The sequence below is a fragment of the Ovis aries genome, chromosome 1 (assembly GCF_016772045.2).
Source record: "Ovis aries strain OAR_USU_Benz2616 breed Rambouillet chromosome 1, ARS-UI_Ramb_v3.0, whole genome shotgun sequence".
NCBI lineage: Eukaryota > Metazoa > Chordata > Mammalia > Artiodactyla > Bovidae > Ovis > Ovis aries.
In genome coordinates this window covers 6,361,037-6,388,193 of record NC_056054.1, presented here as the reverse complement: position 1 = coordinate 6,388,193, position 27,157 = coordinate 6,361,037, and the positions used below count along the sequence as shown (strand labels likewise).

Below are 27,157 nucleotides of genomic sequence, written 5' to 3'. Positions count from 1 at the left end.
ACTCATTGGAAAAGACCTCAATGCTGGAAAAAATTAAGAGCAGGAGGGGAAAGGGATGGCAGAGGATGAGATGGTTGGATGGCATCACCAACTCAATGGACATTAGTCTGTGCAAATTCTGGGAGACAGTGAAGGACAGGAAAGCCTGGCATGCTGCAGTCCACATGGAGTCACAAAGAGTCAGACATGACTTAGTGATTAAACAAGAACAACAACAACAATTCACATGTGAGCATCCCTGACCTTTGGGTGGCCTGGGATGGACAACCAAGGCCAATGACATCTTAGCTTCAGAATGAAATGGTTTCTCTGGCCTAATCTTTCAGGCTAAGGTTGGTTCACCAACTGGTTTAAACTTTCTCAGCCCAACGACTCTGCTGGAGCTTAGTGTGTGGGATCAGAGCTATAGCTAATGATACACTGATCTCCTGAGATTGTCCTCTGTGTATATGCCCTCAGAGACTTCATGGGCAGGCAAAAGGTAGAATTAGGGTAGTTCGGCGTCCACTGGCCCATAGTCTCATACTCTCACCTCCATCGCCATAAATATCAACCCTACCTCAGACAAGAATGCTCCATCCACAGCCCAGAACAAACCTCAACTCACTGTCCACTCCTTTCTAAGCACAGGATGAGGATGGTGCCCAAGGGAGCTCCTGCTCTAAAGCTGTGAGGGTTCTTTCTTTTAGCAACTCAAAGAATTTGTCATAAAAAGAGATGTCGAAGTTTTTGTCACAAAAAGAGATGCAGAAATGAGAATTGCATTTAAGTGATGCCAAAATACATTCCAAGCTCATTTTCTGAGACTGTAAAATCCTTTCTGGGAAGCTTTGTAGGAGCTTTCTGTGTCATCAAGCTGATCTAATCCAAATTACTAGAATTGTTTTCTGTTCACTCATCACCTTTCTTAGCAATGCTCAGGAGGACAAAACAAACAAAAACACCACTGGGAAGCAAATCGAACATGTCATAATGCACAAGGCAGCATCCATCCACACCAGACAACAAGGATGATGCCCAGAGCATGTCCCCAGTGGTCCACTGGGAGAGCAGGCAACCTCAGAAGGCCCCCCACCCGCAGAATACAGCATGACCCATGCTGAGGTCTCAATACAATCTCGCTGGGAGAGCTTGATGTGCTTATGAACCACTAAGAGCTCCTGGAAGTGAGGTACCCCACATCCAAACAAGCCAAAAGGAGGGAGCAGCCCCAACATCTCCAAGCACTGGCCATTTGTGATGTCATCATTGGCCCAGGCTGCAGGTGAATGCTTTCATTATTTATCTTTCCTGCAAAATAAAAGATTCCAGAACTTGAAGCTTCTTTCAGTAATCCAAGTAGATAAAAAACTAGTGAGTTCCATGAGAAATAGCTCAGGACAATGAAACTAAGATTGACTTCCTTCAATTCCCCCTGGCAGGATCATCACCAAGCCCCCATCAGTCCTCAAAACAGGGATAAGTGAGACCTATTACTTTCCTGATAAGAGTTTTGATTTTTTCCTCCTGGGTGAAAACCAGGTAAATAAATAGAAAGGCTGCCTTCCATTTCCCCAATAACATAAGGCTAAACAAGAGCATGGTTCAATCACCTTCAGATATATTGGCAAAAAGGATGGAGTTGTCAAAATGAAGAAGGACAGCATGTGTATAAAAATTATTCTGCTTTTTGTCGTTGTTCTATTTACAATGGTCAGCACCTTTCGAACCTGAATTTGCTCATCACTGGGGCTGAAGTCTGGAGAAAAGCTGGAGGGGAGGGGAGGCCAACTGCTTCAGGAAGAGCTCATCGTTGCCTGTAGCTATTTCCTGTGTTTTCTTCCTGGGCCAAATACCAACACACCTGTGTCCCCAAGAAAAGGCAGAGACTGTGTAACCAGCAGAATAAGCAGGTTTTCCTCCTGCTGTTCTTAATGGATGGCTTATTCTTGCAAGCAGAAACATGTCATTCCAGTTTGCTTTCTAAACAAATGCTACCCACGTCGATCCTCAGCGTGACTGCATGTAGAAATACATGGGGTGGGGGGGGGGGGCTTACTATGTATATAAATATGCATTTCTAGGCCTCCCCACCTGAGATTCTGGTCCAGTTGGTCTTCCTGGTGCCCAGGAATCTGAATGCTGAGTAAGCATTTCTGGTGACGTGAAGTACTGGAGCGCAGATGGTAAAGCATCTGCCTGCAATGCAGGAGACCCGGGTTTGATCTCTGGGTCAGGAAGATCCCCTAAAGAAGGAAATGGCAGCCCATTCCAGTATTCTTGCCTGGAGAATTCCATGGACAGAGGAGCTTGGCAGGCTACATGTAGTCCATGGGGTCGCAAAGAGTTGAACACGCCTGAGCAGCTAACATTCTATCAAAGTTCACTGTTGTTCTTTAATCATTAAGTCATGTCTGACTCTTTTGCAACCCCATGGACTATATAGCCTGGCAGGTTCTGTCCACAGTATTTCTCAGGCAAGAATCCTGCAGTGGGTTGCCATTTCCTTCGCCAGGGGATCTTCCTGACCCAGATGGGCCTCCTGCATTGGCAGGCGGATTCTTTTCCACTGAGCCACCTGGGAAGCCCTACTTCCTTACTCCAGCACCCTAGACTAGAAAAAAAAAAAGAACTTGGAGATCATCTAACTCAGCTTCTTTGTTCTGCAGAGAAATAACATTGAATTGGAGAGAGAAAACCTGGCTTGATCAGGCAAGGCTGTGGCACTGTTCACGCTCAGTGTCTCTGCAGAGAATCTCTTGCCTCTGGACTGAATTTAGAATTAGGACAATGTTTCTGTAAAGCCTTAGAAACAAATATCCTTACAGAGGAAAAAAAAAGAGGTTATTAGGAGTCATCTATATAGAAAGAAGCCTTTGTTCAGGAAAGATGGCTTTGAAAAAGCAAATATTAGTGAAAGAGCCTCTATCAGAGGAAGTCCCGGGGCAAATCCGGCCGGGTGCTCGAGGACCAGGCTTTGTCCGGCCATCTGCAGTCTGTGTCTGAAGGCCCCTTGAAGAAGCAGGAGCTCGATGGCTAATGGATTTTGGACTCCAAATAAAAGGGAAACATGACTAAAGGGCCGAGGCGTCTGAAAGCAATTCTTAAAGAGAAAGAGCCCTATTGTGCATTCCTCCCAAACGGAGCTTAATTAGACCACACACACTAATGTCCCTGGGGGTCAAGGGAATGGGGAGGGGGCACCTACAATCCAATTCTTGTCTTTATTTCTAGATTGAGGAGGAAGGCTGAGGAATTTCAGGCTGCCTCATTGGCACTTCGGGCTTCCCAGGTGGCACAGTGGTAAAGAATCTACCTGCCAGTGCAGGAGATGCCAGAGAGATGTGTTCAGTCCCTGGGTTGGGAAGATCCCCTGGAGGAGGAAATGGCAACCCACTCCAGTACTCTTCCTGGGAAATCTCATCAACAGGGGAGTCTGGAAGGCTACCGTCCATGGAGTCACAAAGAGTCAGACACCGCTGAGCGACTAAACAGCAGCATTGGCACACACGGGCCCACAGATGCTCGGACAGTAGTGATGGTGCCCTTGGATTACCTGCAATGACAAGTAAACCCAAACTGAATGACTCTAGCCCCTGTGCCCGCTGCTCACCCTTCACCCCAAGTTCTATTGAATCTCAGGCTCTAGACCCAGGACAGATTTTTCTTTTTTACCTTTCCTTTTTTGGTGGCACTGTGCACTCACAGGATATTGGTTCTCTGACCAGGCACTGAACCCAGGCCCTCAGCAGTGAAAACACAGAGCCCTAACCTCTAGATCACCAAAAAGTTCCTAGCATAGACCTTTCTGAGCCTTTCATCCATGGAGCTGTCAGGCTGCAATGTGCAGAGTGTGGGCTCAATATGGGCTCACAGAGACCTAGCTGAAAAGGGGAATATAATTATTTCCATAATGTGGGGCCGTTATACTTCCTTTCCACTGAAATTGTACCCTGACCCAGGGGCCCTGGAAGAATCCTTAACAAAGTGAAACAGGACAGGGTAGGCCTCTCATAGCTTGAATGGTCGGTGGGCTGACTGAGATCCTGAGTTCACCACTTCAGTTGTTTAAGTGTCTGCATGCCTCACTCATCCATGGGTTTCTAACCGCAGGGCCTATTGTGCAGAATTTACAAAGTCGAGGCCCAGTGATCTGACTGCAGGTAGGTAGCGTCAGAGTTGGACATGACCCAGGTGTCCAACCTGCATCCTTCTCCATCACCATGTACCCTCAATGACACATCTTTTATCAGTGTTAGTTTCAGAATTGTTAGCTCTTTCCTGACTAAACAATGGCATCTCATCTCCCCTGTGTTTGTATGGAATCTTCTGGAAGATTTTGACATACCTCTATAGCAGGCACATCTTTGTGTGACCCCCAGTGGGTTATGACCTGTGTAATCTCCTCCTCCTGAGTGTGGATGGAACCTGTGACTTGCATTTGGGATGTCCTTTCCTGCAGTAGGTTGTGTTACATGAGATAATTACTTCCGTGGTTATGTTACAATATATGAGACTCCTTCATGGGCAACTAGAGTGAAAGATTCTCCTGCTTGTCTAAAGAAGTGAGCCACCAGGCTGTGAGACCACCAAGTGGCGAGGAGCTGCTGTAGCCTCCCAGTTCTGGCACTGAGAGCAGCCCAGTTAAGGGCCAGCTAGAAAACAGGACATCAGTCCTGCAGCCACAAGGACTGCATTCTGCCAACAACCACATGAGCCTAGAGAGCACCCCCAGCTCCTAAGAGGGATGCAGCCTTTGAGTCCTGCGTAGAGGACCCAGTTAAACCCCACCCGGATGCCTGACCTACAGGAACTAGGAGGAAATAAGCATCCAGTTGATTCTCTTTATGCATGATAGCTGTGTTCGATGATATCTTGGTGAGAAATGAACTTGTGCCTTTGTTCCTGAAGAAACACACGGCCAGATTCCTGCCAGGCTCTGGTCATATCATTCTCATCAACCAGTCAACACATAACTTTGTTTTCATGTGTGTTTCTGTTTAATATGTATGGGGCTCCCCAGCTGGAACAGTAGTAAGGAATCTGCCTGTCAAAGCAGGAGGTCCAAGAGACGTTGGTTTGATCCCTGGATTAGGAAGATCCCCTTGAGAAGGAAATGGCAATCCATTCCAGTATTCTCGCCTGGGAAATTCCACGGACAGAGGAGCCTGGCGGGCTACGGTCCTGGAGTCACAAAGAGTCAGACATGACTGAGCACGCGTGCACATAAGTTGACATTGAATCCACAGTCAACAGCGCAATAACTCGGGTCTGAATGAAGTTTTTTTGACACATATATTTTTTGCCATAAGGCACATCACAGCCGTCTTGTGCTCAGGACAGTAGACAGCACTTCTGCACACTGCTTGGAGACCACTTTAAACAGTAAAGTGACCAACAAAAAGTCCCAAAATGCAAAACACATGGCACTAAGTAGGCCACAGAAAGGACTCTTACAGGGACATCCCTCGTCTCCTTTCACCTCCGCTGGGAATGGGTACATCCAGTGTCTGGGATTTTTCCTCTCTGCAGATGTTTGCAAATGACCGTGAAAGCACTGTGATGATTGATTTTTCGAGGTTGCAAACAAATCTCATTTGATCTGTATCAAAAGCTTTAGCAGACACTGAATCTGCGAATAGCAAGGATAGACTGTAGGTCTAAACTACTAAGTTGTGGTAATTTGTTATGCGCAACATCTACCGAGTTCAGTGTCTAGCCTCACTCCTGCCGCTTCTCAACTTGCTTTACCATTCACTGTATGCTGAATGTGACTCTTGTTCTATCTGTAAGAGGACATGACATAAATCCTGTTCTTCTGACATAACCTTTCAGTGGCAAGTTTTATGGACCATTCCCAGAACTTCTCAGCATCAGGAAAGCACGAGGTGTCAGAAGGCTTTGCTGTGCTGCATTAATATACAGTCTCTTTAACAGATACATCCCATTGGCTCAGCCTGGCTTAAATACTAGGCCAAACCCTTTTGTTTTTCGTTCTCCCTTTTTTAAACTTTTTAATTTTGCATTGGAGCCGAGCCAGTGAACAATGTTGTGACAGTTTCAGGTGAACAGCAAAGGGACTCAGGCAGACCTGTACATGTATCCATTCTCCCCCAAACCCCATCCCATTCAGGCCGCCACGTAACACTGAGCAAAGTTCCATGAGTTTACAGCAGGTCCTTGTTGGTTACCCATTTTAAATACAGCAATGTGTACATGTCCACCCCAAACTGCCTAACTACCCATTTCCCCTAGCAACCATAAGTTCCTTTTGTAAGTCTTAAAACCAAATGGCTCTAGCCTTCTTCTTATGCTCTAAGAGCATTTTTTTCCTTTTTCCAGGAATCTCACTCTCTCCCTCAGGGGTCACAGAACCCAAGAGCCCACTCAGCATCCATGGACAAGTCACACACACCCTAGTGAAGTTCACTAGGATGGAGGGACAATCAGGAACGCTGTCCTGTTCTCTGGGCAGCCCAGCCCTCAGTTGCCATGGCCTTCGGCCTGCTGTGTGGTTCCGAAAGCCCCAGCTCCCTGGCTGCAAGTCTGTTCCCCTTGGTTCCTTATCATGTGTTTTCTGCAAGCTGAATTTATGCTTCAGTAAGACAGAAACAGGCCTTCCCCTCTCCCAAGACTGGTCCCTCAGCACAGATATACCTGCCACAGGAATTGCAATACCAGGCAGGCCACGTGCCCTGCCTTGTTCTGCAGAACTGCCCCTCAGGGACCCTGATGCCACACCCTACGGGTCAGCCTCAGCTTCTTCTTGTTGCTCCTATTTAACCACTAAGTCATGTCTGACTCTTTTGGAACCCCAAGAACTGTAGCCCACCAGGCTCCTCTGTCCACAGGATTTCCCAGGCAGTAATACTGGTGTGGGTTACCATTTCCTTCTCCAGGGCATCTTCCTACCCAGAGATTGAGCCTGCATCTCCTGCATTGGCAGGCAGATTCTTTACCACAGAGCCATCTGGGAAACCCCAGTCTTAGCTTCCTTAGCAGTAACTCGGTTGGTTGGTTGACTCACACGCACAGAGCCATCACTTCAGCCCAGGCTCATAGGGAGGCTGCTCCAAAGTGCTTTCTAATGTCAGTTCAGCTTTGTCTAAATCTCCAGATACGCGTCCCCCTCTCCTCACCTGCCCCTTCTCAGTCAATCCTCCAATCCAGTCTGCCCACAAAAGGAAAAAAAAAAAAGTTGCACAAATTAAGAAAAAGGTTCTTGGAGCAGGACAAACATTTCAGGACAGCGCTGCAGGATCAGCAAGGGAACAAGATTACCCTTATAAAAGAGGAAGAGCCATTGGATTATCCACCCAGTTAGTAGCATTTCCTCATCCCAAGGCCCAAGAGTGCTTTATCTGTTTTCCCCTGTGGCTAGGTTAATAATTATCATCTGCTTCAGTGCAGCAAAATGAAGGAGACTTAATGACCCATTTCACTGTAAGCACTCACTGCATTTCAGCACAAGCTTACAGAGTCGCCTCAAAAACTAAATTACACAGACCTGCTGTATGCTTGCAGGATGTAGGGAAGATCCAATAAAGCCATAATTTTTCCTTCTTTTAAGCCTCTGCACAAAACATATAGTTTTCCACTTCAGTTGATTTCCCCTGGGTTTCATATTGGTGGTGATTGATTTTTTTTTCTTTTATCATTATCAACTGATGCTACATTCTCAGATCACTGAACATTAACGATGTTCCAAGCCCATTTACAGAAAACTGTAAAAAGTTAAATTTGGAGAATGAAGGACAATGCATAAACAGCGTTCTGAAGCATGTTAGCACTTTCGCCTAGAAAAATGAAGATAATTGTAATAAATTATAACATAATTCTGCTGAAAATTTCATTATGATATGACTGAGATTTCTTCTTTCAAAATTGATGACTGAAATGAATCTTAAAGCAATAAAAGTAACCAGAGAATAAAAGCAGAAGAAAATCGTTGATATAAAAAATGTATAACCACGGGCTTCTTCAGGCAGAAAAAAAAAAGAATAGGACAAATCTATGCACCATTGACTATTGTCAACCTGATCATTAACTTATTTGCATGACTTTAAGGTACATCACTTGCTTGTAATAGTCTACCTGGCTTCCTGCTCCAGAATTCTTCCTCTCTCCATGGATGAAGTAATTTGACATTATTCTCATTTGACTCTTTTACCCTAGACTTCTCCTTAATGGCTACATTCCACACTATATTAAGAACTGTCACACAACGGCATTCTAAAAGTTATCTGAACTGCTGATGAAAATCAGAAGGTAAAGCAGCACTCTCCAAAATTTATCCTTAGTATTTTATGTATACTTCACCCTTTTCTAAAAAGTGTTTGAGACATCTCACTATTATCCATACCATGAAATACATTTCTAAGTAAGAGCAGTAAACAGTGAGATTAATGAGTTAAAGGATAAAAAGTACGACACAGTCTGCGCACCTGCATTAGTCAGCAAGTGGTGCAGAAGTGCTGGGTGAAACACAGGGACAGAATCTCAGTGGCAGACACCTACAAACACCCTTCTTGCTCAGCTTGTGAATCAACCAGGGTAGCTCTTATTTCAGGCTCCGGTTGCTCTGCTCCTCGAGTTTCCCATCCTCCTTCTGGGACCCAGGGTCAGTTGTGGCACATTATTCTCCTGCAATGACGGAAGCACAGGAAGGCAAATGGCCTCTTAAGACCACGTCTTTTAAGGCATAAGCTCTGAACTGGCAATTAAGTTCAGTTCAGTGACTCAGTTGTGTCTGACTCTTTGTGACCCCATGGACTACAGCATGCCAGGCTTCCAACTGCAGCATCACCAACTCCCAGAGTTTCACTCAGACTTATGTCCATTGAGGCGGTGATGCCATCCAACCAACTCATTTTCTGTCATCCCCTTCTCCTGCCTTCAACCTTTCCCAGCATCAGGGTCTTTTCCAATGAGTCAGTCCTTCGTATCAGGTGGCCAAAATATTGGAGTTTCAGCTTCAGCATCAGTCCTTCCAATGAATATTCAGGACTGATTTCCTTTGGGATGGACTCCTTGGATTTCCTTGCAGTCCAAGGGACTCTCAAGAGTCTTCTCCAACGCCTCAGTTTAAAAGCATCAGTTCTTCTGTGCTCAGCTTTCTTTAGAGTTCAACTCTCACATCCGTACATGACTACTGGGAAAACCATGGCCTTAACTATTATCACTTCCAATTTCCAAATCTTACAGTCCTGTATGAGTTCTTCTTATGAGCAAACTCTGAACCGAAACTGCACAAGGAAAGGAACTGTTGGAAATGTCATTTTCAGATTTAGACACGTATGGCAGTGGTGGGGATGGAGTGGTAGTGATGCTGCTGCTTGTGGTGGTGATAAGCTGACAGGAGATAATCTGGCATTGTAAGCAAAATGTTCAGTGCCTGAGCACTTTTCTAGAAACAGGTTAAAATTTTACCTTTGCAGTGTTCAGAGATCCATGCAATGGGGAAAGGATCAACTCCATGATCAAAGAGACCGCAAGATATGCGTTAGGGTGAAGGCGTTTATAATTCATTGTAGAGCAAGCCCTTCCATCTGATGTGTTATATCTTTGATCAGTTTCGAGTCACTCCTACACTTTATCTAATAATCCCACTGCTCTCTCTTTCCATGACCTTTATGTCTTATCATCTCTGTTATTTTCCATCTCTTTAATCTTTCAGAGAAATATCTCTGGCTTTACCTTTATTTATTTTTTAATCCCTAAAAGGTGTTCTTGTTCTGCAATGTTTTTCTTTTTCATACCGTCTTGTTCTTGGTTTATGAACTCAAAATTTTAAATCTCTTTGTTAGTTGGAGTATTGTTCTTAGCTTTTATTTTGTAACCTGAATCACCCTCTTTCTTCTGGAACCTTTTTTTTTTTTTTTAATTCCTTTTCCCTGGCCTTTCTCAGTTGAGGGTCTAGAGCTTCTTACCTGCCCTGTGAACCTTGATTCTCTGTTTAGGTTTGAGAAAAAGGGCGGAGTCTCTGGTGTTGGTTCTCCCTGTTGCTGGTCTATATGGTAATTGTATCAACTATTTTAGAAATCAGACTGCCTGATTTTTGTCTGGGTATTGAAAGGTCACCAGTTCTATGGGAGGGAGTAGGGGTGCTAAGCAAACCTCTCAGAACATCGATAACCTTACTGCATTCCCCTTAACGTACTCCAGAGAATGTCTTCTCCTCAGTACATTTACATCTGACAAAAAGCATCTGACTCTCCATTAAGTAATCCATAATTTCTCTGATGGTTTGCCTTTGCCAACTTCATATAGTCAAATTCCTTCTCTGATAATAGGGCTAAATGAACTAAAAATTAACACAGCCTTGTACTTTTAATATTTGCAAAGGCTACTCTCCCTTATCATACTTCCATTTCCAAATACGTAACATTTATTCTGATCCTTTTATTCTTCCAAATTAACATGGAATTATTTTGGTGAGTTTCTCCAAAAATATAATAGAGACTCTCTTTGAAATTGTTTTAATCATGTAAACTTTTGAGAAATTCTGTCATCCAAATAGCCTTATCATTCATGACATATTATGTAACATGGTGCTATTGTACATTTCTTGGTAAGTGTGATAACAATATTTATATTAATATCAGGTTTTCTTAATGGGCATAGAGGATATAAGGACTTGATTTGTACTTGTTACTTTCCTATTTAACCACTGAGCTGTATCAACAATCTACATATTATTTTGATTCATAATCTGAGAGTGTTTGTATATAATCATATTGGCTGGAAATAATTATGCTTTCATCTTCTTCATATCAAGTGTATATTCTTGATTTCTACCCTGTCCAGAGCCTCCAAAATAACATTGTAATATTAATATAAAGGTGATAATAGAAATTCTTATTTCTCATTTTGTTTTGCTGTGATTTCTCCAGTTATTCCTTGATTATGCTTCACAGAGATGTTTATCATCTCTGCAAATAGATTACTTTTTGTTTCACTTATTAATCTTACCCTCTTTCTAATTAATTAATTTCTGCTTTTATCCAATTCATGTTCTAATTCCCTGCCATGAATGACTACTTACCTATTTATTTTCTTTTTTATTTGGTAATGAAGAGTTTAGTTTTATTTTTTTTTATTTTTATTTTTTTTTCACTTTTCATACTTTTTTTTTCCTAGTTACATGTTTTTTGTTTTTTTTTCTTTTTTTTTTAATTTTAAAATCTTTAAGAGTTTAGTTTTAAAAATCAACCTTTTCTGATACGTCTGACAGCCTTAGTTGTGTCCTTGTTTTTATCATTTTCTAAAGAATCTGAGATGATATTTCATGGCATACTCAATACTTGGGAGTGCTTTTATTTTATTTGTAATATCTAAGTCATTATACTTTCTGAGTATTATAGGAAAAAGTATAATGACTTAGATATTACAAAACTGATAATTTCAAACCGTGATGCTGGAGAAGATTCTTGAGAGTCCCTTGGACAGCAAGGAGATCAAACCAGTCAATCCTAAAGGAAATCAGAGCTGAATATTCACTGGAAGGACTGGTGCTGAAGCTGAAGCTCCAATACTTTGGCCACCTGATGCAAAGAGCCAACTCTCTGGAAAAGACCCTGACGCTGGGAAACCTTGAGGGCAGGAGGAGAAGGGGTGACCAAGGATGAAATGGTTGAATGGCATCACTGACTCAATGGTCATGAATTGGAACAAACTCAGGGACATAGTGGAGGATAAGGAAACCTGACATGCTGCAGTTCATGGGGTTGCAGAGTCAGACATGACTGCGACTTAACAACAAGTATTATAAATTTTGAATTTTAGAAGATGATCAGCAAATAATTTTTGCTTTGGGGTGTTTGCTTTGGAAATGTTCCATGGAAAACTTGAAATAGCCCCAGTGCTGTGAGCTTGATCTCTGTGTTTAACTCCTGCTACCCCAGTGGGGCTAGTGGTAAAGAATCCACCAGCCAGTGCAGGAGATAGAGGAGACGAAAGCCTTGATCCCTGGGTTGGGAGGATCTCCTGGAGTGGGAAGTGGCACTCCACTCCAGTATTCTTGCCTGGAGAATCCCATGGGCAGGGAGCCTGGTGGGCCACAGTCCATGGGGTCTCAAAGAGTCAGACACGACTGAGTGGCTGAGCATCCATTATCACTGCGACAGGCTGAGTGAAGCCTCCTGAAGACAGATAGGTCTTGTATATGACAAAAGAGATGTTGCAGGTGTTATTAAGAATCTTGAGATGGGGAGACTATCCTGAAGTATCTAGGTATGCCTTAAATGCAATCACAGTTTCATTACAAGAGAAGGCAGGAAGGGAACAAAAACAGAAGAGGGAGGTGATGTGATAACTGAAGCACGATGCTGTGCTGCTGGCTTTGAGGCTGGAGGAAGGGGCCACAGCCAGGGGGAGCAGCTTCAGAACTGGAAGAGGTAAGGAAGCAGATGGTCCTCCTGGAGAAGGTGGTTCTCCTGACACCTTGCTGGCAGCAGTAAACTGATTCCAGACTCTGGCTGCCAGAACTATGAGAGAGTAAATGTGTGCCCTTTTAAGACACCAATTTCTTACAGCAGCCGCAGGCAATTAATACAAATAACTAATTTCCTTTCCATTGATCTATCACAGAGTGATGGTTATCAATCATTCTCCCTAATGACTCTATTTTGATGATTTCCTCCTGACTTCTGAAGTATTAATTTACAAATGTCAATGTGTTTATCAGTGCATGACGGCTAATGACTATTTTCAGAATCGTTACTTTTCATAATCTAACATGACTCATATTGCAGTTCTAAGGCTTCTTGAGTATGGGTGCTAATTCGCTTCGGTTGTGTCCAACTCTTTGTGACCCCATGGACTATAGCCTGAGAGGCTCTTCTGTCCATGGGATTCTCCAGGCAAGAAAACTGGAGTGGGTTGCCATGCCCTCCTCCAGGGGATCTTTCTGACCCAGGGATCAAAATTCACCTCTTGTATCTCCTGCATTGGCAGACAAGTTCTTTACCACTAACCCCAGCTGGGAAGCCCAAGGCTTCTTGATTGACATCTAAATTTTTTTTTAAAAAAGTTTAATTGAAGTGTAGTTGACTTACAGTATCATAGTAGTTTCAAGTACACAACACACTGATTCAATATTTTTATATGTTACTAGTGATTGCTACTGTCTAGTTACCACTGGTCACTATGCAGCTATTATATTATTGGCTACATTCTCTATGCTATACATTATATCCCTGTGACTTATTTTTTAATTTAATCTCCCTTACCTATTTCATTCCCCACCCCCCACAACCCTCCCCTCTGGCAACCACTTGCTTGTTCTCCTTGTCTATGAATCTGTTTCGGTTTTGTTATATTTGCTATGTGTTTTGTTTTTTTAGATTCCAAATATAAGTGAGGTCATACAGTATTTGTCTTTCTTGGTCTGACTCATTTAACTTAGCATAATGCCCTCTAGATCCATTTGTGTTGTCAAAAATGGCAAGATATCTTGCCGGGGTCCAGCCCCAGTGGATCCAGGGAATTCGAAGGAGAGACAGCATCAGCGAGGAGAGACTTATTTATTTAGAGATATAAAGAGAGATTAGGAAAGAATAGTGTAGTGGAGAAAAATGGAGGAGAAAAGAGGCTGAAATTCCTTGGTTTACATAGAAAGCCAATAAAGTCCCGAGACAAGGAACTTGCACCGTCTACATAGGCTGCAGGCACCCGCTTAAATAGTGGAGGATGTCCCACCTTGGGCTCCCTCTCACGTGGGTCTTAGAAGCCCAGGCAAATAGGTAGACACAGTGAGCCTCTATGCTCCAGATGGGAATTCAGCCTGAAAAGGGAGAATAAGAAAAGAATGACATGGGGGAGCCAAGCATCGGTGTAAGACCCACAACTTTATTTTCAAAGGCAGCTTATATACCCCAAATTGTACATAAAGAAATAATGGAATATGCAGAGTTATGCAGGGGCAGCAGTCCTGACCTTTATTGAGACCAGGCTTTCCTTTTGCATACCTTCCCATATAAAAAAGGTCTCAGGTGATTTACATTATCTTCTGGCCAAGAGGCCTGTTAACATGTTTATGGCTCTTTTCCTAGATAAATGTCTATCAAACAGAAAACTCCTTTTCCCTTGAAGTGTTTTTTTTTTAAATCTGCATCACCCTCAAAGTACTAAATAAAGTTACATTCCTGTATTACAAAGGTGCAGTGGGTCATAACAAAGAAAGTACTTAACTCAAAGATCTAATGTTGCTAATGCCTGGTTTTTCTTCATACCAACTATATCAACAAATAAAAGATATGAAAACTTGGCAGCAAGTATTGGTTCAACAATGAAACCCTTAATCAGTCCTATTCTAATGATTTTGACTCCTCGGAAGCCCCTACATTCCTAGGATGTTTTAAGCTTCCTGTGCCTCTTGCAGTCGGGAGGCTGTAAACAATCACATGTGTAGCTGTAAGAGTCCGGATAAACCTATCAGGCAGGCTAGAAAGCCATCAGAGGGGTTTTTGGATTGAAACACTCTTATTATGCCCAGGAGACTTATTATCTAAAAGCTCTAAATTAACTTTTTCTGGAAAAAGGTGGTGGGGGGACAGTTCAGTTCAGTCGCTCAGTCGTATCCGACTCTTTGCAACCCCATGAATCGCAGCACGCCAGGCCTCCCTGTCCATCACCATCTCCTGGAGTTCACTCAGACTCACATCCATCGATGCCATCCAGCCATCTCATCCTCAGTTGTCCCCTTCTCCTCCTGCCCCCAATCCCTCCCAGCATCACAGTCTTTTCCAATGAGTCAACTCGTCGCATGAAGTGGCCAAAGTACTGGAGCTTCAGCTTTAGCAGGTGGGGGGACAGCCCCCTGTTAATGTCAGAGGAGGAGGTGGAAAACATAACACAGTAAAACAGGCAGACTCTGGTTTTGGGGGTAGATGCTCGAGAAAATCCAGGGGGACCCCTGAGGCCTGATCCCACCTTTGCATTTGTGAGGCCCCCTTCCTCGTGACCTTTGCCATGGGCGGGACTCCCCATGCTGGCTCCCAGCAAGCTCTTTCTTTTTTCTATAACTGACTAGCATTCTCTTCTGCACGTGTGGTATATTTATTTATGTGTATACCACATCTTCTGTATCCATTCATCTACCGATGAGACAGGTTGCTGCTGTATCTTGGCTACTGTAAGCAATGCTGCAATGGACATCGGTGTGCATATGACTCTTCAGATTAGTGTTTTTATTCTCTTGATGTTGAAATTGTTGTCCTTCCTTTCTGCTATACGAGCTAGCCTCAGCCTGCCTTTGCCTTGTCCGTTGTGTATGTGGCTTCCCTGGTGGCTCAGATGGTAAAGAATCTGCCTGCAGTGCAGGAGACCCAGTCCGATCCCTGGGTTGGAAAGATCTCGTAGAGATGGGAATGGCTGCCCACTCCAGTGTTCTTGCCTGGAGAATTCCAAGGACAGAGGAGCCTGATGGGCTACAGTCCATGGGGTTGCAAACAGTGGAACATGACTGAATGACTTTCACTTTCCATACGGGTGTGTATTGACTGCTCCAGGGGGCATGTGGAGTCTTAGTTTCATGAAAAGGGCTCAAATCCGTGCCCCCAGCACTGGAAGCTTTGTCTTAACCACTGGACCACCAGGGAAATCCCTGTCCTTTATTTTAAATGGCAAAAGCACTCTCCTTCATTTCTGTCTCACATCATGTGATAGATTTTTGCTTCCTGTCACAAGACTGTTTTTCTTTGATATAGTAGAGTTAAATTTTTCAGCATTTATTACCATAATAAAAATGTCTGACTCTGTGTCTCCTACCTTGTTTTGTTATGACTTCTGCTTTATCACAGCTCTTTTTTCATTTTGTTATGTATACTCTGGTTTTTTTTTTTTTAATCATACCAGGAGATACTTCTAATTTTTTTCCAAATATTTATTTAAATGTATAATACCCTAATTATCTAGTCAAGAGTGAAGCAATTACCTTCATCTCTCCCTCTTACATAAGACAAAATTTATTACCCTTGATCTTTTCCTATGCTCTCAATTATTTCCTAGCCTTTGTTAAATTAATTGTGCATTATCAGCCTAGACTGATATTATACTACCATTGCTAATTTTAGTCATTCAAATTAAAAGCTGTTTGGATTTTTTTCTCTTTTGCGGACATCTTGAATATCTCGTTTTTCATTCAACAAATATCTGCTGAGGCCCTCCTAAGTGCTAGGCGCTGAGTGGTCAGGACCCACACAGCATCCGCTGGTCTTCAGGGGCTTTGGTGCTGGGCGGCCACTGTGTTCATGTCCTGCAGCTCTCACCCTGGCCTGTACTCCAGTCCCTGGAACCACCATGCTCTCTGGCCCCACACGCTTGAGCTTGCCCTTCACTGGGATCTCTGTTCATTCTTCCAGCTCTCCTTCAGCCTAAACCCTCCTCATCCACAGGTTCAAGTCAGACTTCAGCTTTCTCCAAGAAGAGCTGTCCAGTGACCCTGGGCCAGGCCTCCCACTTGGGTCTCACATGTCCCTCACTGAGACACCATGCCGCCATGCCACTGTGCTACCACACCCCCATGCTGTCGTGCCGTCAGGCCACCACCTCACGTATCCTGCTGCTAGCTGTTTGCCTGTTTATCTCTTCTGTCTCTCTGGCTATGGGCGCTGCTGCTGCTGCTGCTGCTGCTGCTGCTGCTAAGTCACTTCAGTCGTGTCCGACTCTGTGCGACCCCATAGACAGCAGCACACCAGGCTCCGCTGTCCCTGGGATTCTCCAGGCAAGAACACTGGAGTGGGTTGCCATTTTCTTCTCCAATGCATGAAAGAGAAAAGTGAAAGCGAAGTTGCTCAGTCGTGTCTGACTCTTAGAGACCCCACAGACTGCAGCCTACCAGGCTCCTCTGTCCATGGGATTTTCCAGGCAAGAATACTGGAGGGGGGTGCCATTGCCTTCTCCAGCTATGGGTGCTATAGGGGCATAAACCATTCAGGTTTTATTCAAAGTTTTACTTATTATTGCAATACCTGAAATCTTGAAGCCATTCATTACATGTTTATTAACAGAGAAAATGCAGTGTGAGTTTAGAAAATTTGTCAAGCAACCTAAATGTCCATCAACAGATGAATGGATAAAGATATGGTACATGTAAGCAACAGAATGTTACCTTGTCATAAAAAGAAAGAAATAATGCCATCTGCAGCAACATAGACGGAGTCAAAGATGATCATATCAAGTGAAATAATTCAGATAAAGACAAATGCCATATGATATCACTTTTATGTGGAATCTTGAAGAAAAAAATATATATATAAATGAACTTATTCCCAAAACATAAAGAGACTCACAGATACAGAAAACAAACATGATTACCAAAGGGGGACATGGGAGGAGGGATAAATTAGGAGGCTGGTATTAACATATACACACCACTATGTATAAAACAAATAGCCAACAAGGACTTACTACAAAGCACAGGAAACTATACTCAATCTCATGTAATAACTTATAAGGAAAAAGAATCTGGAAAAGAATATATATATGTATATTTATATATATATTCACATTTATATATATATAATTGAATCACAGTGCTGTACACTTGAAACAAATGATATGTAAGCCAACTATACTTCAATAAAAAATTTACAATAGTAAAAATTAAAAAATAATCATTGACACTGACCATTTTTATGTTGCCTGGAATATACCTTTAACTAATTATTTCAGGAAGAGAGTGTGAGCAGTAGTTTTGATCCCAGTAATGGACAGCAAGGAGATCAAACCAGTCCATCCTAAAGGAGATCAGTCCTGAATATGTATTAGAAGGACTGATGCTGAAGCTGAAACGCCAATACTTTGGCCACCTGATGAGAAGAACTGACTCATTGGAAAAGATCCTGATGCTGGGAAAGACCAAAGGCAGGAGAATGGGATGACAGAGGATGAGATGGTTGGATGGCATCACTGACTCAATGGACATGAGTTTGAGTAAACTCCGGGAGTTGGTGATGGACAGGGAGGCCTGGTGTGCTGCAGTCCATGGGGTAACAAAGAGTCAGACATGACTGAGTGACTGAATTGAACTGACTGATAACTAAAGATGACTTTGAATGCAGAGTCAAGAACCTGACTGGCTACAAAATTCTTTGCTCTTAGATGTTAATCACATGGTGGTAGTTTAGTCACTAAATTGTGTCTGAATCTTGCAACTCTGTGGACTGTAGCCTGCCAGGCTCCTATGTCCATGGGATTCTCAAGACTGAAGTGGGTTGCCATTTCCTTCTCCAGGGGATCTTCCAGACCTAGGGACTGAACCTGTGTCTCCTGCATTGCAGGCAGATTCCTTACTAACTGAGCCACCAGGGAAGCTGTGTTTATCACTTCAGTTCAGTTCAGTTGAGTCAGTCAATCATGTCTGACTCCTTGCGACCCCATGGACTGCAGCATGCCAGGCCTCCCTGTCCATCACCAACTCACGGAGTTTACTCAAACTCATGTCCATTGAGTCGGTGATGCCATTCAACCATCTCATTCTCTGTTGTCCCCTTCTCCTCCTGCCTTCAATCCTTCCCAGCATCAGGGTCTTTCCAGATGAGTCAGCTCTTCACATCAGGTGGCCAAAGTATTGGAGTTTCGGCTTCAACATCAGTCCTTCCAATGAACGCTCAGGACTGATCTCCTTTAGGATGGACTGGTTGGATCTCCTTGCAGTCCAGGGGACTCTCAAGAGTCTTCTCCAACACCAGAGTTCAAAAGCTCCAATTACTCAGCATTCAGCTTTCTTTATAGTCCAGCTCTCACATTCATACATTCTGTAGTGTGGACTCAAGCAAAGAGCACCCAGAGGTCAAAATCATCCTGTCGTCTCCAGGACCCAGCAGGCTGTTCTCATAAAAAAGGTGGACCAGGTGTAGTCCTTCATGTTCTTTCTCATTCAAACCCAATTCTGTAAAACAGACAAATAGTCATGCCAAACTCCAGATCCAATGGGGATGCTCAATTTCAGAGTTTAAATTGCTTTTATTTTCAAGATATCTTAATGAAAAGTGGAAAAGAACTTCTCAGGCCTGGTCAGGTAGCTCTACCTGAATGTCAAAATATGTGTCCTTATTTATTTATTTTTAAATGGAGGACAATTGCTGTACAATGTTGTGTTAGCGTCTGCTGTACAGCAATGCGGATCAGCCGGAAGTATACATGTATCCCCTCCCTTTTAGCCTCCCTCCTATTCCGCCTCACTTCCGGCCCTCCAGGTCGTCACGGCGCCCTGAGCTGAGCTCCCTGTGCTTGCAGCGCGTTCCCCTTAGCTATCGATTTTACATGTGATTGTGCGTCTGTGTCAATGCTGCTGTCTCAATTTCTCCCACGCTCTCCTTCGCCCGCTGTGTCCACGAGTCCCTTCTCCACATCTGCGTCTTTGTTCCTGTTCTGCAAATATTAGGTTCATCAGCACCACCTGGGCTTCCCTGGTGGCTCAGGTAGGAAAGAATCTGCCTGCAATGCAAGAGATCCAGGTTTGATCCTTGGGTCAGGAAGATCCCCTGAAGGAGGAAATGGCAACGCACTCCAGCATCCTTGCCTGGTGAATTCCATGGACAGAGGAGCCTAGCAGGCCACCGTCCATGGGGTTGCAAAGAGTCAGACATGACTGAGGGACTAACACTTTCAGTACCATTTTTCTATATTCCATATATATCAGTTAATAGATCATATTTGTTTTTTTCTTTCTGACGTACTTTACTCTGTAAACAGAATCTATGTGCATTCACATCACTGCAAATGACCCAATTTTGTTCCTTTTTATGGCGGAGTAATATTCCATTGTATATATGTACCACACCTTTATCCATCCATCCGTTGATGGTCTGTGTCCTTGCTCATAGGGAAGGAAGAGGAAGCTGGAGAGGGTCCATCAAATTGCTTGGCTGTGGCAGCACCAGAGTGGGATTGACCCCTCCTGACTTATCCCAGCACTGACATGAGGAACCTCACATGTGTCTTTCTGCCACCTTGCGCCCTCTCCACCACGGTCTCCCTGCCTGTTTACATAGATGTTTCTCTTGAGCCATCTTTTTTATCTCATGGCTTCAGTGCTCCAGAGTTAGGAGAGATTTCAGACCACATGTGGTTAGTGTTTGTTCTCTGGGACTAAACACACACCTAGGACCCTGGCAGGCCTCGAGTGCAGGAGCAGGCACGCTGTGTCACTGGGCTCCCTCTGGGCAGAACATGGGGGCAGGGAGGCCCCTAGGTCACAGGGACCAAGTGAAGAAGGACATCATGGGGCCAGTTAAGACCCCTTTAGGCTCAATGCTCTTTCCAGATGATCAGAGGGTCCTGGGGGCAAGGGCTGTGCCCGGGATCCGTGAAAGCCTCTGGTGGGTTGAAGGGAAAGTGATGCATTCACAGCACTGTCACAGGGAAAGGGGTGTGACCTGTCCCCTGGCTGCGGTGGAAGGAGTAACCACCCTGTGGGTGCTGGATGCTCCCGTGTGTCCACAGTTCACAAAGCACAGGGCCCCCGTGGGTTTTTGTCAGGAAGATGTGAAGACACGACCACGACTCCCACTTAGGAGTCTCTGGGTCGATAAGAAAGGTTAGCCTGTACCCATGCATGCATGCATTGGAGAAGGAAATGGCAACCCACTTCAGTGTTCTTGCCTGGAGAATCCCAGGGACAGAGGAGCCTGGCGGGCTGCCTTCTATGGGGTGGCACAGAGTCAGACATGACGGAAGTGACTTAGCAGCAGCAGCAGCAACCTGTATCCCCCGCATCTTGGCATCCAGGTGGCAGGAGGGCATCACCTTTCCACGCCCATCTGCAGCTACAAAGACAGTGCACAGCCTTGACGCCACGCCAGGCAGCTTGGCCATTTGCCATAGCACAGACTCAGGCAGCTGATCAGCCCATCTCAGTTCCTGCTTCTGGGCAGCCCAGATGATACATCATGGGATTACCGGAGGGTTAAGTCAGACAGCCACATAAGGCATCTGACACAGGAAGTGCTCCTGAACAGGGAGCGGCTCCCAGTCCCTCTCTGGGCCACCCAGGCCGAGCCCCCGCCGACCCCAGAACACAACAAAGGCCCGAATGACTTGCAGGAGATCAAAGAGGTCAGCCGCAGCTAAGCTTCCATCTCTAAACCTTCTGAACAGGAAACCTAGGCTGAGAGGACGTTTGAATTGGCTCACTGCGAGAAACAATATTTGCTCGAGGTTAGCTCCTGCGTTATGAATTTTTAACCTCACATAAATCAAACTGTAGAAATGGACAAAGGCTGAATTTCCTGTGCCAGGACCAAAATAGAAGCTGCCTCTGTCTCTTAAACAATTTTGATTATGTTTCCATAACCAAATCCTGCTGAGATGAATAGCTGGAATATTTATATTTAGGTCTTAAAGTTTAAGGTAAAATAAAGGGGAATGGTCGGGCTCCTCAGCGCTGAGGTCATGCAATCACTTCCACTTGCAGAAACAATGCCATGACCAGGCTGTGCAAAGGGCACTCTGCACTGGGGGCCAGGGTTTTACTTCTCCACGGTCGTTGATTTTCCCCAAAGCTGTTGACACCGTGTCCCCACCACTGAATGATTGATAGAAAGCCCTCCCCGCAGGGAATCAGTCCTTAGCAAGGTTGAAAGTGGATCCCTTTGTGAAAGCTTTAAACTGAGAAATATAGGCAGTTTGAAAGATCCATGAGACAGAACCTTTTAACTGCAGAGGACGAGATTCTAACAAAATAATGCTTTCATTAAGCTGACAAATGTATTTTTAGCAACTCTTATGAGTTACAAATTTAGGAGAATATAAAAACAACAAATATAAAAACAATCAAGAGATTTTTCTTCTTTCAACCTGGTGGAAAAGCAAGATATGAAAGCCCCTGATTTCCCAGAAGGCAGAAAGAGGCCTGAGTTTAAGAGCATTACCAGCAAATGTTACTGACTCCTAGAAGCAGGAAAGACGTCACTATAAGAGGTGGAGTTGGAGCTGACCTTTAGAGGACAATAAAGATTTTCAAAGGAAAAATGGAGCTGCAGAGGCCAAAAACATTGCGGCTAGGCTGACTCGAAACTGGCCAGAGGGTGTGAGGTGAAAGTCCGTGATAAGGGGCTGGAAAAATAGATCGGAGGCCAGGACGGAAGCAGCTTGGGTTCCAGGCTCAAGTTGGAGCCTCATAGGAAACTGGAGGCTTTTAAAGGTATTTAACAAGAGGGTTGATACGATGTCAGCAGCGTGACAGTTCATCCATTCCCTCCTTAACAAGTAATTCCTGAGATCCTCAATGAGGGATAAAACGGTGGAAACAAAACGCACAGCACCTTGGCCCCCTGGACCTGACAGTCTTCTGGGTGACAAGCATTAATAAGCAAGCCCGTAAGTTCATGTATAACTAGAAGCAGAAGCAATCCCTGGGTGAGAAGTTCAGGATAGAGTCCAAGGATGGCTGGGGGCCTGATTTATCCTCGGGGGGTGGGGTGCAGAGCTGAGCCTGGGGCGGGGGTAGCTGAGCAGAGCATGGGGCTCAGTCCTGACCTTCCCCCTCCCCTGACGGTCTCTAATCTTCCTCCAGGACCTCCGAGAAGCCAAAGCTGCCCCGAAACCAGAAGGCAGACGACCCCGGGCAGGAGGTCCCTGTGGCCCCAGGCACCGTGGAGTCTTTGAGCCAAGGCCAGTGTTGCACCATAAGGAACCTTGAGCTTGCAGGGGCCTGAGCTGAGGAGGTGAGAAGCCCTGGGGAGATGGAGGAGGTGGGGGCTGCAGGTGGGGGGTCACGAGGCTGGTGGGGGGTGGGGAGGGGACTTGGACTCTGCCCTCCTGATCCTCACACTTAGAACAAAGCTCACTTAGAACAAAGCTCAAGGGCCAAAGTGGGGGCTGAGATTCGCTGTCCCAGAGGCTGGCCTACCTCCTTGAGGACTCCCTGCCAGTGACGGGGACACGCTGGTGAGGACAGCTGCAAAGGGGGGCAGGCCAGCACTTGGAACTCACCTACCCTCTGGCCCAAGAAACTGAAGCCAGAGCGCAAGGTTCACACACACACACACACACACACACACACACACACACACAAGGGGCAGGGGCAGCCTGGAATCAGGTTCAGAAGGTAACAAAATCCAGGTTGCTAAGGCAGGAAGTGAGGGGCTCTGGGTAACTCCCCAGTGGAAGGATTCCTCCAGACCACCCCCACCTCGCCCCCATCACCAGCAGAAACCAAGTCCAGCTTCCCCTGCTCTGACCCCCCGGACATCCCTATCCTCTGACCTGCCCCCGCCAGGTGTGACTCCCACGTGCAAATACCCACACACACCCACATGGACCGGAGAATACTCGCACGCTCTTGCTCCTGCATCCTGTTACACACTTGCACACACACCCATGCACACACACCCGTACTCTCACACACTCAACAGACACTCCCATCCTCCATCCACCCACAGTTGACTGTCCCTGCACAGCCCTGCCGGTGGACGCGCCCCTCCTTGAGGCCTCTGCACTGACCCCCTGACCTGCCCAAGACGTCCCGGGAGGCCCACGTCCCTCTCCCGGGAGCCCTTGTCGCAGTGTCAGTTTCGACTTTGTTCCCCAGGTCGTGGGATGAATTTCCCACCTGCCCTTGAGCAGAAGGTGGGCTGCGGAAGGGCCGCCCTGACGCTGCCTCAGTCCGCCCAGTGTGTTTCAGGCCCGGCGCCCAGCACGGTGAGGGCACGTGGTGCTTGATCAAGGGGGATGGGTCGATGGATGGATGGATGAAGCCAGGCAGGCTGGGATGGGGGAAAGGCCAGAGGGGAAGAGAGGCGGACACACAAACAACCCGGGGAGGTGGGCGGAGGCCGCAGGCTGTGTGTGGAATGGTGACACATGTGCTATCTACAGATCTGGAGATCGCCGGTCCTCTAGGTGCATGGACGAGTGAGTGCTGGAGCAGCCACCTCCTTGAGGCTGCCTGTGGGTGGGCACCTGCCCGCGGGGAGGGCAAGTAGGCCCACCTGGGAGGGAGGGAGAAAGTGAAAGTGAAGTCGCTCAGTCGTGTCCGACTCTTTGCGGTCCCCTAGTCCATGGAACTTTCCAGGCATGAATACTGGAGTGGGTTGCCATTTCCTTCTCCAGGAGATCGTCCTGACCCAGGGATGGAACCCGGGTCTCCTGCACTGCAGGCTTTACCGTCTGAGCTACCAGGGAAGTGCCGTGGTACCTGGGAAGTACCAGGGAGGGAGGGAGAGCTGGGAGAAGAGCTGGAGGAGGAAGAAGCTCCTTTCTGCTCTCCTTCCAGGCTCTGCACATCTGCCAGGCAAGTCCCCTGCACTCACTAGTGAAGGCCTGACTGACCCTCTCTTGGCAGTGGGAGGAGAGACAGAGGCACTGCGTCTCACTGGGGACTGCTGATCAAAAGCCTGGCTTGCAACAGCTAGGGTGGACCTTCAAACTAGACAGACAATGATGCTGCTTCCCCGCATCTAGTGGAAATCTGTACAGGTGTTTCCTGGCAAATCTGGTAAGCTGTCTCTAAAATAAATTTGATTTAAAAGAAAAGTAGGCAACAGAAGAATGTAAATTTTTTTTTCCCCTTTCTCGTTATTGTGCCAATGCTTCTTTGTTTTCACCCTAGATTCCCTAGCTTCTTTTGATCTTACAAGTGATTGAGGACGATAGACCGCCATCATCTAGCTGAAAGATGGCATCTTCTACTCCAGTGATCCTCAATCTTCCCAGTGCGTTGGAAGCACCCTGGGGGAACTGTATAAACCTACAGGTGCCCAGCTTTGTTCCTGGAGATTTAGCATCAGTTCATTAGCACTGGGGCGGCTGTGATTTTCAAAAGCTCCCAGTTGCTTCTAATGTGCATCCAGGGTACAGAGCAGCCGCTAACTGGTGTCTAAGCTGATATCACTTCACCCAAAGCCTCAGTGGCTGTCCAGGTGCCCAAACATTTCTACCAAGAGCAAGTGTCTAGAAAAGACACAGTCAAACCCTCAGTGCAGTCAGGAGGGCACAGCAGGTGTTTTGAGCCCATCAGTGGTTTAAGTCCAGTCATTTTAGAATGATTTATTTTTACAAAGCAAACATAACAACTTTTAAGGTGGATGACATGTTAGCAGAGGGGGGTACCAAGGGGATTTAGTTTGATAATAGAGAGCAGAGAGGTAAGGACAGAAACTCTGATTAGGAGTATGTCCATGTTCATGTTAATTATTCACAACTGTTTCTCTAGAATTTCCATTAATTCAAGTTGTTTTCTTTCTCAAATCCAGTGAGATCCCAAAGCAGTGAGTTTTTTTTGAAATATGGACCGATGCTGAGAACACCACGGCCTCTTTTCCCTTGTCAAGGATTAGGTCTTCACTACTTTGATGTAAGCTGTAGACACAGGCTTCATAAATATAATCATGTGATTTTTATTCATATTCAAGAAAGACTGAGCTTCCTTTTGAGAGAACATGCCCCTGAAGAATCAAGTTTCTGCAGAGGGAAAAAAGGGGGGGAGGTGATTGTCTTCATCTTGAATTGCTTTGGCCACGATTAGATTTCAGCGTGAAAAACTGGGGCAGCTTGTTCAGTGTGAGATGGGAGGGAGAGGGGCAGAGCTGCTGGGAACTGAGTCATCACAGGATCATCAAACCGCCCCAGCCCTGCTCCCAGGTGTGACAAGGGGCGGGTGGAGCAGGTGATACCCAGATACTGACCACCCACCGGAAGCTCCCCCCGAGGTCTCAGCATCCAGACAGCTGTGAACAGATGGAGCTGTGCACGTGGATATGTGCCCTGTGCCCGCATCTCAGTTGCGCCGTCGTCCTCCATGGCAACGCAGGTGACGCTGTTCCCGGTAAACTAGAATTATTTCCACCATGGCTCACCTTGCCTCTTGCTCTCCCTTTTAGGAACTTAATATCCAAAAGTGCCCATTGATGCAAGAGGCGATTAAATATATTTATTTGAACAGCTTTCGTTGCCTCTCTACCAGAGTGCATACCTCTCGGGGTAGTGCTGGGATTGTCTAATCCACATGTGTATCCTCCAAGCCTAACGCGGCACTTGACATGTGAGAGTTTTCATCAAGCACATGAATCCATTTGCATTCAAATATCCATGTTTTCGGGCTCCCCTAGAAGCTCAGTGATAAAGAATCCACCTGCAATGCAGGAGACTTGAGTTCAATCCCTAGGTCAGGAAGATCCCCTGGAGAAGGGAATGGCTCCCTACTCCAGCATTCTTGACTGGGAAATCCCAAGAACAGAGGAGCCTGAGGGCTACAGTCCACGGAGTTACAAAAGCGTTGGAAAGGACTTGGCAACTTCACAACAACAAATCTATGTTTGCACAAAAATCTATGTATTTCTTTAAGGGGAGTGTGACTGGACACACCAGCACACAGCCCATTTGCATTCTGTCTGCATGGTCTGTATTTATAAGAAACTGCTTAGGACTCACTCAAAAGCCCCATTTTTGTTGTCTCTGATTTAAACAGAAATCTCAAAAAGAAAAGAAAAAAATTATTCAAGTGAGAACTAGTTGTTTTTTACTCTCTGGGTTTTGTTTTGTTTTGTTTTGTTTTCCTCCTAATGAAACCTCTCAAGAAATTCAGTCTTCTAGTGGAATTAATGATTTTATTTACTGTGCTCATCACAAATGGGTTTGCTTTTCCTCCCCACCACCCTGTCATAGATCTGTTTCTAACGAGTTTGACACAGCATCCTATTTTGAACGGTCAGAAGTGCTTTTTCCTACAGTTAAGAAGACAAAGCATCCATAGCTATTCTTGTGGATCATTAAACATCATATTTCCTCCAACGGCATAGCAGTAGCCTACACTTGACATGAGGGCGTGTGGAGGGCAGGATGTTGGTGTCATAATCCTTAGGAATATGTCACCTTACAGAGCAGAAGAGAGTTTGCAGATGGGGTGAAGTTAAGGGTCTTACGATGGGGGATTATGCCAGATTATACAGGTGGTCCAGTGTCATCACAAGGGTCCTTATCAGAGGGAGGCGGGAGAGTCCGAGAAAGCGACGTGAGGACAGAAGCAGAGGTGACAGAGACAAAGAGAGGGAGATTTAAGGATGCTTCACTACTGGCCCTGACCGTGGATGGATGAAGGGTGCATGAGCCCAGGAGTGCAGGGGCCTTCGAAGCTGAAAAAAGGAAGGAAATGAATTCTCCCCTAGAGCCTCAAGAAAGAGCCCAGCCCGCTGATTTAAATTTCTCACCTGCAGAACGGAGTGGGAGTCAATTG

At 45.5% G+C, this 27,157-nt stretch overlaps 1 long non-coding RNA gene across 3 annotated transcripts; it reads left to right on the top strand.

The window, feature by feature from the left end:
• The first annotated feature begins 22,042 nt into the window (after positions 1-22,042).
• Positions 22,043-26,432, top strand: LOC121818812 (uncharacterized). Of its 3 annotated transcripts, none has more exons than XR_009596476.1 (5): positions 22,043-22,302; positions 22,499-22,649; positions 23,516-23,625; positions 23,803-24,421; positions 25,179-26,432. It is a non-coding gene; the product is annotated as an uncharacterized LOC121818812 (long non-coding RNA). The 3 variants fall into 3 exon arrangements; XR_009596475.1 differs by lacking the exon at positions 22,043-22,302 and having other exon boundaries at positions 22,486-22,649; positions 23,803-23,838; positions 24,269-24,421; XR_009596477.1 differs by lacking the exons at positions 22,043-22,302; positions 25,179-26,432 and having other exon boundaries at positions 22,486-22,649; positions 24,037-24,459.
• The last annotated feature ends 725 nt before the right edge of the window (positions 26,433-27,157 follow it).